This window comes from Sceloporus undulatus, chromosome 4 (assembly GCF_019175285.1).
Source record: "Sceloporus undulatus isolate JIND9_A2432 ecotype Alabama chromosome 4, SceUnd_v1.1, whole genome shotgun sequence".
In the NCBI taxonomy this organism is placed as follows: Eukaryota; Metazoa; Chordata; class Lepidosauria; order Squamata; family Phrynosomatidae; genus Sceloporus; species Sceloporus undulatus.
This window is the reverse complement of record NC_056525.1, coordinates 204,116,762-204,128,763: the sequence shown is the minus strand read 5'-3', so window position 1 is coordinate 204,128,763 and position 12,002 is coordinate 204,116,762. Positions and strand designations below refer to the sequence as shown.

Below are 12,002 nucleotides of genomic sequence, written 5' to 3'. Positions count from 1 at the left end.
CTGCCAATCCTCTTCATTCATGGGTAATCCACCATCATACCTTGGTGATCTTTCTTAAAGAAAAGGCAAGGAGAAGTGTGTCAGATTGAACTATGCTGGTCAGAGATCCTGTCACAGTATCTCTGACAGTATCATCCTGTAATCCCTCTCTCACCAGTCTCCTCTGGTTGGGGCACCCAATTGGGTGATAATGTCCAGAGATTCTTCAAGTCCTGTCCAGCAGTAGTGTGCAGGGTTCCTTGCTGTGGAGTAGGAGAATCTGATAAGGAGTGGGGAGGCATTTGTTTAGTCATTTGGCATGTTTGATGGAGGACAATGCCATACTATCCATGATGACTAGATTTGTTGAAGTCTGACCTGTCTTTTCAGCACTGTGTGTTTAAAGCCCCTATGCTGTCCACAGTGCTTCCATAACCCAGAATTGAAACCATGATTAGAAGCAGATTTCAAACTGTGGTAAATTCTCGAATTTGAAACATTTCATTACTCATATTTAGTCTTTAGATAGTTTTTAATTTGGAGCCCACATAGTCATAAAGCAATGAAATGGAGAAGTGAAGTACACAAAAAGTTGGTTAACAAAGGGGAGAGGTAATCTGTTTTGAATTCTATTGATAATTATTCTCTTGATTCCATAGTTTACTTTCAGTATTAAAACTTTTTGCCCATAAATTAATCTACACCAGTAGACCAAATTTGGATCCAGCCCAATGCAACCAAGTACAGATGTCTCATATAAAGTTTTTATTGGAACTAGGATTGGAAGTAGAATTCAATCCCAAATATTCTTTGGATATTTTTTTTTAAAAGCATACAGTTTATATACCCTGGGGGAATCATCCTGTCTCACTGTGTACTCCCTTTCTAAAACTTGCTCCTGGGACAGCCCCAAAGGGAATACCTGCTATCTCTGATCACTGATCAAGAACAGGTGACATCTTTATTGGCCAACCAAAATGCACTATATACTTGTTGCAAGCATTTGAAGGTCCACTGGCTTCTTCATCAGACAAGATGTTACAAACCAAACAGGAGAAGAAATAGAAATGTTAGTAAGATGCCTGCATTCTGTTGTTTCTGTCCTTAGTTAAGATGGTATGCGGAGGGCATCTTTTGCAGGCTGGCTCCTCCTCCTTCTGGCCATGTGGGAGATTTTCAAAGTCCAGGAAATTTACACTCCAGTTACATCTCAACAAGGACTCCTCTCATGCAATCCAGTCTGCCTCCATTCTTGTAAGGCCACAGGCCTCTTTATAGGCAGAGGACAATTGATTTCTCAAGAAGCCTCCATGTTTTTTGCATTAGGAAAATCAAGGACAGCAGTGACTAATCTCCTGGCTTTACTCCTCATCCTCCTTCCCCAGCTCCTCCACTACAGATTACATGTACAAATACAATTGGATTTTATGGATTTGGATCAGAAATCCGGTATATGGAATTCTATCTTCGTGCCAAGTCTTTTCAGAACCATGTAGTTGGCCTAGTTCTTTCTTCTCAAAGCTAAAACTCTTGAGACCTTTCAGATTCAGTGCAGATATGGTTGGAGGTAAAGGCACTGAGATCCTTCACTAAATATGGCACTAAGGTTGCCATATTGAGAACTCCTCTTTATGTTTGTATGGAAGAAAGAATTTCAGGTCTGATCTCATGAACCACTTTTTCAGAACTTACTTGGTTTTACTTGGCTTTCCTGTTCAGCCCTTGTACCATTAGAGCTAAAGGTTCTCATTTACTTGCTGATATGGGGAGTGTGTGTGGCTCTCCAGATGTTGTGGGACTGCAGTTCCCAGCATCCCCTACTATTGGCTATAGTGAGATGGGAATGATTGGGAATCGTTGGGAACTAATAATATCAGAGGGCTACACACTTACCACCTCTGAGAGACAGTTAAATTAATTTTGACAGAAAGTAGAGAGAACTTTCCCTCTCTTGGTCTCTTTAGGTCCCCACCTTCTAGGTCTACTTGATGGTGTCATCTACTTGGGGAATCTTCTCTACAGATTGATTTGCCTGGCGCACAGTATTAATTCTGTTCACCATCAGGCTGAATCTTTGTTATTCATAAGGGCTGGCATTCTGCTTGGTACTTACATCTTCATAAATGGACTTAGGTATATACAAAATATACTGACATGACAATGCAACATGGGAGCACTCTTCCCAGTGCCTGGGTGCACATCTTCAAAGTTAATTAGCAGGTTTCATTGTATTTCTGCCCCAGATTTTTTAAGTTTGTCAAGACTGGTAATTGGTAATTTCATCTGTCCCATTATTAAGTGATGCTGCAACTTCCCCCCTTTTTAACTTCTTTGTTGGTTTTAGTTGTTATATTTTCATTTCACCCTTCTTTTTGACGCATGCCCCGAACCTGACCAGAAGCCACCCCAGGCACACCTCATCCAGGAAGAACTGGCCCAAAAAGAGTGGTGAAATACTGCTCCCTTTTGACACCTGGTTCAAGACCGCAGCAGCAGCCCCAATCAAGGTTAGGCAAATGTGACTGCTGTGGTCCTGGGGTGAATGGTGGTGGCGTGGTCCCAGCATGGACCTTTTGTGCTAGCTGCTTCACCTTTATGTTACGTTTTATATATGAACAGATATACATTTTAAAGAAAAGCTGACTGAAATGCCCCCCCCACAAGCATACCTTTTTCTGTCCATTCTCTGCAGCTGAAGGAACTTGTGTCAGCCTGTTACCTAGATGAGAAATCTTCAAGAAGCACAGTTAAATAAATAAATAAGAAAGAAAGAAAGAAAGAAAGAAAGAAAGATGTAATTTGTACAAAAACTGACTGTAATGTTTTTGCTGAGTTAGTTTCCTTAAATAGAGCATTCTATTAATCTTGGGAAATTTTCTCATGAGTAAACTAGTAGAAGGGATTCTGAGAATTCAACAAACATGCAGGCTAGAGTATTTCTATTTCTTTACAGCCAGATGGCTTATCCTATTTTAATCTGATAGATACTTCATACATTCCTTGGGATGTCACTGATTTTAATTGCCAGACAGTGTATAACTGTTGTTATACGTTTATAACTGTTATTCCTAGATTATTTTTCAAGAGTAATTTTGGCACATATGGGATATCATGCTATAATGTGAAGCTATTTTTTTCCTTACACTTAGCTCATACTTGAAAAAGTGTTTTTTATAATATTTTTAAAAACTGTCTGAAATGAACAGTTCATTTTCTCCCCCTTCTTCCTTTGACATGATGTTGACAGAAGTCGCTTTGATGTAGTTTAGAGTCATGAATTTTCTATCTGTTCTGTTTTTCCTGGGGCTTCATCTATTCAGACATCCTGATCTGTCATTTTGCAACACTTTGTGAAATGTTTGACAGAGAGTAGTTTTGACAAGTGCTGGACATCAGCAGCAATTCAGAATAAGCAGTGTATATTTCTCCAGGTAAAGTGACAAAATGTCCAAAAGCGTAAGAAGAACTGTACAGTCCTCAATCACATTTAATGTTACAAAGCAAAACCTTTCCATTTTATATTTGTTCTAGCAATTCATAGCCATTTATTCTGGAGAAGATGTTGGAATTTGGGATTACAAGCATCTTTTTGTCTTCTTTTAATATAAATCTTAATTTCTAATGGAGAAAATACTGAAAAGCTTTTTGAAATAACATAAAGGACCTACCAGTAAATACATGTGAAATAATAAATGCTGTTATGAACAGTAATAATTTCTGTTATTTTCTAGACTTCATCAGTATTTGTTCAAAGTTCTGTTCTACTTTTGCCTAAAATTCAATGCATCCAAATTATAATAAAAGGAAAGAATCATATTTAGAAATGGTATTCTATCAGTAAACCACCTTTCATTAATTGTTGTGTTGCATCCTTAGATTATGACCATTGCCGTATGTGCATGTTCAATACTGAAAATGTAAAACATTTTTGTATAATTAATTTGCATCTGTATTCACTCAAGAAACAGCTGTTGAAAGTTGAGGGGGGATATAAAATGGCAGAGCCTCGAGATGTTTGTGTTCATTCAGCTAACTCCTTTTGATGTGATACCTACTGGCAGAGTACTGTGGTGAATTCAACTTCTTTGACAGCCATCAGCCCTGTTGACCAGTAGTTTCAGGTTTTATATTTAGGGGAGAAAAGAAGGGGAAAAATTTCCATAATTTAGATATATATATTTTACCAGCTGTATCAAAAAGCCCTGCCACCAGCTATCTAAATCAACACCATGTCAACATGTTCTGTAGTCCGAAGGTCACTCAAACATCTGGCCCTGCAATCTTGTTCTTTAAGGTTTGTCACTGGGCAGCATCTGTTTATAGATTCTCTCTCAATGTCTCTTTGATCACTTTGACAGCAAAAAGAAGCTTCTATCACACTTGATGTGTTAAGAAAAAAAATATTGGGAGCATCGGCCATTTTAAAAAGACAGCCATGATTTCGGATAACGGTATATCTGAATATTATAGTATTATCTCCCACCAAGATCCAGTGCTGCAAATTATTTTTAAGTATTATCAAGTTTGTAATGTTAATGTATCTGGAAGGGACTTCTGATTTTAACAAAAGCATGAATGGGCTTTCTGCCAAGACGTTTCTGATGCATTGTTTTGAACAGTCAGAATGCAAAATATACCTAAATGAAGAAGGCCTTGCCCAGTTAATGGGTGGGTCCCATTCAAAAATGTGACAAGTGAGAGTCCATCTATACATTACAGGCTGACCTGTGTAAGATGTATTTTTATAATAAAATTAGATTTGAAACTTTCAATTATATTTGAAACATGTCATGGGGGCTTGACCCTTTGGTGCCACCCTTTTCTGCCTCCTTATCCTTGCGATTTCAAGTGGCTGTTTATCCTTTCAAAATTTAAGTGGATTGCTATAGTTTGCAGTAAGAGTATTATATCATCCTTTATACATCTGTTTCTCTTGAATGCATCTGGGGAACAAGCTGAGCCCAGCATCCTAACAGCCTAGAAGCTGTTATCATCCTGGAACAATACTGTTGCATTCCATATGCCCACTCCCATTCCATTTGCCTACTGCCAGGTCTCCACTGTTCAAGCAAGTCAGGCCTCCTGAAATCTTTGGGGATATGTTTTCAATATTGTTTGGTATTAGAATTTGGAAAAATAAGTAGCAATCATATACTGAGTCAAACCATTTGTCCATCTAGTCCAGTTTTGTCAACTCTGACTTGCAGCAGCTCTTCTGGCTTTCAGGCCTTTCTGGAGATGATGGGGGTTGAACCTGAAATAGTCTGCTTACAAAACAGGTGCTCTGATAATGGGATACAGATTCTTCCTACAGAAAGGACTTGATGTAGTATGCTTGATATTTTCCTTGTTTAATATGCTGTGCAAAACTGCAACCTCGCTCATTTCTTTATCCTGATGCAAGTCAGCAGCTCGATTAAACTCTGTTCTATAGTTCATAAAACTAAATGTAGTGTGTATTAACAAACAAGTGTGATATTGAGTAGGCGCTAGAACAACCAGGCCACCTGTTTTCAAATTTAGTTTTATCCAGGCACAAACACTTTTAAATCTCATACCGAAACTCTGGCCACACATCATTAGCATCTCAACATTCTCTGGTGTCCATACTAAACTGAAAACTTCAGCTACACTGCTCTGGAGCAGTATAACCATTGGCCAGTTTGATGGTTAATGGACACCATTCTGACATTTCTGTATATCAACAACATGATTGGACTACTCCTGTTACATCATTTGGCATAAGCCGGATGTGGTCCTTAATCATACAATAGCCATACAGGTGATCCAGATGATATTGAATTATTCACATTGTTATATATTTGAATGAAGCATGCTGCCCATAAAACAGATGTTCTTCATGCTTGTTGTTGATCAGGAAAACTGAGATGCTTCCATCACCTGCCTCAGGTTCAAGATTAATTTTGCGTGTCTTAACATGTCCATGGAACAATTAAATAAAACTGCAGTATGTGTCTTTTAGCTGCTTGCACATTTTGTCCTTCGTGGTGTATGAGATGGGGGTGCTTTTCATCTGTTCTCTCCTATTCTTGAACTCTTACTTCATAGGGAACTACCGTGGACAGTGGGTAATTGTGGAGGTCATTTTATAATTAGCCAAAGAGGCATCTATTCTAGGGTAGGTTCATTGGAAGGGAATTTTCACTTCTCTTGCTTCCCCAAAAGCCACCTTTGTGAGTAAGAAAGGAGAACCAGCTATGCAATTAGGCACAGTGTGGTTGCTACCTCAGACATCAGAAGCTGTGTGATAAGGCTATGTTGGAGACATGTGCCATCATTTTGTCATGTCACTTAATCTAGACAGCCCTCAGGAGTGGTGGAGGATATAAAAGTTGCTAACCTGGTCATCTTCTCTTCTCTTTTTTTAAAATTTGGGATGAGCATTTATTTATTTTTGAATAGTCACAACATGCAGACAAAATGTGGGGGGAGGGGGAAGAGAGAGAGAGAACGAAAGATGGCAAAAGTTGGAAATTTTCAGCATCTCCCCAAACACCACCACCAGAGCAGCCTCACACAATCATTCATACAGAGAAGCTATTTATGTGAATGCATAACACACACACACACACACGTGCGCGTATGTATAAGATGTTGATAAAATTTCTACAGATTTCATCTTCTGAGAAAGTACAAGAAAAAGCTGTACAAGGCAAAACACTGCAAAATCTAATCTTCTTCCAAACAGTCTTGTTCAAAGGTGTAGGCCATAAAGCAAGTGTTGGGTCACTTAGGGACAAGAGGTTGCCCTGGTCTCACGATCTCAAAGCCCAAGAAGTTGAAAATACGGAGCAACAGGGCTCTGTCATCTCCGTTCTTGTGGAAACAAATAAACACGTGGTCTGCTTGAAACTGTTCTTCAGCAAATTTGAGACTGCAAAACTATCTTTGCTCCCTTCCAGCAGAACGCTTTGGGAATTTCAATGTACAAGTTGTTATTCAACACTGTTCTACAACTGATGTGTTTGGCATCCGTCAGCCAGAAGTCGACATGGAGGATTCTTGTCCTGTTGTTCGATGGTATTTCTTCTGTTCCATTCAGCCGTTTAGCAGAATAAAATAAATTAGATGAAAGATTGTGATCCCTCTGACTATTCCCTTGCTCACCTGGGTTCTTCAGGGGCAGGTGAGGGGCCTTGGGAACACCACCGAGGCCCTGGGCCCAGATTACTACAGCAATTGAAGGCCACCCTGGAACTCCTCAAAGCAGCATTGGCAGCCAGGGTGGGCATGTCAGAGGTGGTGTGGGTCCTTTTATTTCCTTCCTTCTCATGGGCAAAGCAGTGACTGTTAAGGATCCACTGCAGGGAGGATTTCACCATCTGGGCTCCCCCCTGGTCATTGAACCTCTGGTTGGGTCTTCTCCCCTTCCAGGGCACCTCTGATCCTTCTTCTCACCTCAGCTTCACAAAATGGCAGCAACCTGGCCATTTTTATATATAGTATGATAACAAGAGTCTCATCTTTTTCTCAGCAGCAAAATGAGTTGGGCCAGTACTATTGGGAGACCCTTCTGAACAATGTATGAAGTAGTGCAGTGTCTACAGAATAAGAGGAAAATTCTGTAACATTTGTCTTCAATCATAAGATAAGGAAGTTCACAGAAGTTCCCCAAGTCCTTTTCAGCAGTCCCGTCATCCCATTCCATGTTGCTAGTAGATGGGGTGGGTCCCGGTTATGTGCTGGTTGACCTATAAAGCCCCATTTGGTTTAGGTTCAGGCTATTGGGTAGACCATCTCTCCTTGTATGAGCTAGCCTGGCTCTGAGATCAACAGGAGAGGCCCTTTTCTCAATCCCACCACCATCGCAAGGATGATTAGATGTTTTCTTGGTGGCTGCCCCTAGACTTTGAAACTCCCTTCTCAGGGAGGCCACAATGGCCTTGTTGTCTTTTCATCAGCAGAAAAAAAAACCTTTCTATTTTGACAGGCTTTTAAAACAGAAAGTTTTTAAAGAACATGCTAAGGGATGATGTATTATTTGGACTGTTGTTAAGATCTTTTATCTTTTTAAATGGCATTTTATTGTTTATTGTGATTTGTTTTAATACTGTAATAGTTTAATTCTATTTTAATGTTCACTTTTTGTATTTTTTATTTATATTGCTCTTTTAAATTGTGAACCGTGGAAATGCAATGATGATGATGATGATGATGATGATGATGGCCTTTTATGGGTTGCAGGTAGTTGCAGGGGACAATGAAGGGAGAAGAGACTTTCCTTCTCTCTCCACATATATATATATATATATATATATATATATTTCTGCTGCTGGACTTCCTATGCCAACTATGAATTTAAAATAAATATCAGATCCAAGTGAATTTCTCAATTTTTTGTGTCTTTGACTGCCAGCTCAAGAGATCTTGCTGCTGGAGAGAAAGAACAACTGGCCATCCTTTCCATTCTGTGTTCAGAAGCTAAATTAACTGGCAGTTGAACCTTCCGCCAACACTTGGAAACAAGATACCAAAAACTGGGACTTTGGGCTAGTTTAAGGGGTGTTGGACAGGCTGTATAACACACACAACTTTGTCTTTCAAGAGAGTGGGTACCCAAAAGAAACACTAAAGCTCTTCAGCACAACCAGCAGCTGCCTCCTGAAGCAACTGCTTGAATCTGTATAATTGTAGGGCCCCTTCTCATGCCTATGTGTAAAATAAAACTGACTGTTTCCTGATAATGGAAGACACAGACTAATTTTTAATTACACTTCTTTCATGCTTCAAAAGCACCCTTTGAAAACAACAACAAGGAAGACTTCTGTATTGCATTTCTTCAGAGTACTTTCTGGGCCATAAAGCCTCTGGGTTCATTGTACATATTACAGTCCAAGTTTCAATAATGTTAGAAGCCCCAAGGAACCTTATGCATGTCATGTTAAAGCTGTTTAAATATTATGATAGAGTGAGTGAATGTATGGAAACTGTTCTGACATGTTCACATTAGCTTTTGCTGTACATCTAGGTACTAGAACATCCACCCCACCCCACCCAATTTTTAACAGAGAAATGGTCCATGTTGCTAGATTTTAAAGTCTGCATTTTTTGACGAGGGGAATGAATGCACAGTCTTGTTTCTGGATTCCAGATCAAACCGGGACGTTGTTTTACATCAGTTCCTTTTAATGTGTATTTGACAGTGACCCTTTGTAAAATGAAAAAGATATTTTTCATGGAACTACAACATTGTTAGCTCTTTTTCAAACCCTTTAGGCTTTTGTTTCCACCTCCTGAGAAATATTCAGTGGAACTGCTAGTTCCCTACAGGGGTGACATCTTCATGGCAGTCTTTTTCTATTATTCTTGCTACTGCAAAAGTTATGTTAAGAGCAGATGTCAGTCATCACATGCTACCAGTGGATTTGCTAGATTTAGGACAGGAGGGTAGAGGATGAAGGTTAAGAACAGGCCACAGTAGAGATTATCATAAGCAATAAACTTGTGTGGAAGTGCGCATGCATGCACATTTGTGCACGTATTGTAGACAGATCTGGATTAATGTTTATCCCAAACAAGAGATTATTATATGTCTGTTCCTGGTTGTAAACAGACATTATTAGACAGATGTTCATGAAAGGCAACTACAGGTGTTATACATTTATGATCTATTATATTCTGTTGGAAGAATTTACCTGTTCATATCCTGCACTAAGACTACTTTGCAGGTAAATTAAAGACAGTGTTGCTGCTGCTACTTCATAAAGCTAAGTAAGAATAGTAGCAGACCAAATTTTAATATACTTTATTTTGGATAATGATACTAAAATACGCTTGAAATGTTAAACTTACTTGTAGTAAAACGGAGGTGAGAGTTTTGTGGCATTTCAGTTGGACTTCAACTTTCTGCTGTTCTCACCATTGGCTAGCACTGCTATGGTATGCAGTACAACACCATCTGAAGGGTAACATAGTTCTCCTCCTTGTATTAAAAGAACAATACAGCACTATTGATAACAGTGCTTTGAGCTACAGGTTCTGTCTCATAATCACTGCCACTGTTATGGTGGAGGTGGAAGTGCAGAGAATATCCAAGCTGGCATCAGCTGTAAAAGCAGCAATAACTGAAAAATTTAAAATGCTTTCCTCTAATCATCTGTATCTTACAGTTGTGTTCTTTTTAACATCTGATTATTCCTTGCATCACATGTTCTGAAATAAATGGAGAGAGCAGATGACCTTCCCACGTATACATAATCTGCACTAGGTAACAGAGCTGAGAACTCTTCATTTTAAATTTTCTTCAGTGGCCCAGAATGACACTACATGGAAGTATACTGTATATCACAGTCACTAGAGTGAACATGATACCATTCTTGAGTGAGTGGTGACAAATAGCAAGGCTTCCTCCCAACACTGAGGTTGCAGGAGTTGGAGGGAAACACACTAGTAGCTATTGAGGTGATTTGTGTCCCATCCTCATTCCCAAGGTTGAGAGGACAGTTCAGGGTGGTTTGGCCAGAGCTTGGAATAATTATGATTTTGGAGTACAACTCCCAGAATCCCCCAACCCATCTGAGCAGAAATGCTGGGACTTTTAGTCCAAAAAAGCAACCAGCTCTGACATAGACAGCTCTGTGGCCAGAGCTCATCAAGTACTTTGAACACAAAGACCCAAACCACAAACTCTTACTTTGTGTTTAACTGAAGTGTGTTAACTAAAATATGTTCAATTTTTGTTTGTTTTTTAAGGACTTTATATTCCCTAATATTTGTTTAGGAGGTAATTTTACATTTCACCAGATTTTTCTCAGTCTTCACCTTAAAATGGTATTACGATTTTTGATATATGTGTAATACATTGGTCTAAGATAATTCACATGTTTGAGAGGCCGTGTCTACTGGTTGTTATGTAACTCTGTTACAAAATCAGTCCTCAGATTTGCAAAAGAATATGTATGTCAGGTTGCATGAAAACTGAAAACAGCAATCTTGAATTATGCTATTATGCTATTTAAACAGCTAGTTCTGTACACCTTCATAACTAAGCAAATTGAGTAATGTTTCTAGACAGCTTGGGTGAAACAGTTTCCCTGGCACCACCTTGGACACTGAGCAGTGTATGTATCTTGATCATACATCAAAACAGTGTGAGGTCCCAGCAGTGGTGGCTGGTGCCCAGCAGGAGTGATAGGCCAACATTTCAAATATAAATTTGGAGTTACCATTAAGCAGAGCCAACTCATCCTGTCCCCCACCCCTGCTTCCTTGTCATAGTACTGCAGTAGATGCCCTCAGTATTTAACATCTCACCCAGTGGAGACTGGTGGCTCTGATGTCAATGTAGCAGTGAAATCACTCTGGGTTTTAGCTTAAATTTAAAGGAACTATCCAAAGTACTGAACTCAGAGGCTGTACAGACCGGCTATTAAGGCTGGCCTGGGGGTGTAGTCAGGGTGTGGCATTCATATGACAAATGCCCCAATTCTGCCCCCAAGCCAGCATGACACCACATACCACATCACATGGTGTGCAGTATCACAGTGTTCCTCTGACACTGTCTAAATGACACAGCACCAAAGGAGTGCCCAAAAGCTGCAGCACTGGCGGCTGTGGCGCTCTTTCCACAGCACAGAAAAGAGCCATTTTTTGCATTGTGAAAAGGCATGATCAGGGCCACAGCATATGGTTGCTGCAGCCCTGATCTGGTGCTAAAGGGGCAGCTGCAGGCCACCTCTTAGCGGCAGTCTGTACAGCCCCTCAGTCCCCCTAATAGATACAGCATATTAGACAGCAACTTTCAAGTCCACTCCATGGGCATTAGAACTACTAGCCACCAGTGGTCTCACTGAATGAAAAAAATAACTCTTATATTGATTACCATATGTTCAGTTTATTTTTCTTATGGCCATAGACCAGCACATATTACCACATGGTAATTACCACATGGGACTTTCTTTGGGGGGGGGGGGACTCTGCTGTCCCCAGACGGTTTGTACGTAAGTGGACAAGTGGAAGTATACTAGCTATGGGCAGACGTAGCATAAAGGTAGGACACCACC

The 12,002-nt window shown here is 39.8% G+C and overlaps 1 protein-coding gene and 1 pseudogene across 1 annotated transcript in view; one reads left to right on the top strand and one right to left on the bottom strand.

The window, feature by feature from the left end:
- LOC121927910 (cytochrome P450 7B1) overlaps positions 1-12,002 on the top strand; it is a 127,193-nt gene that overhangs the window by 74,698 nt on the left and 40,493 nt on the right. The gene's annotated exons all lie outside the window — the stretch shown is intronic.
- On the bottom strand, positions 6,670-7,322 carry LOC121927911 (annotated as a pseudogene).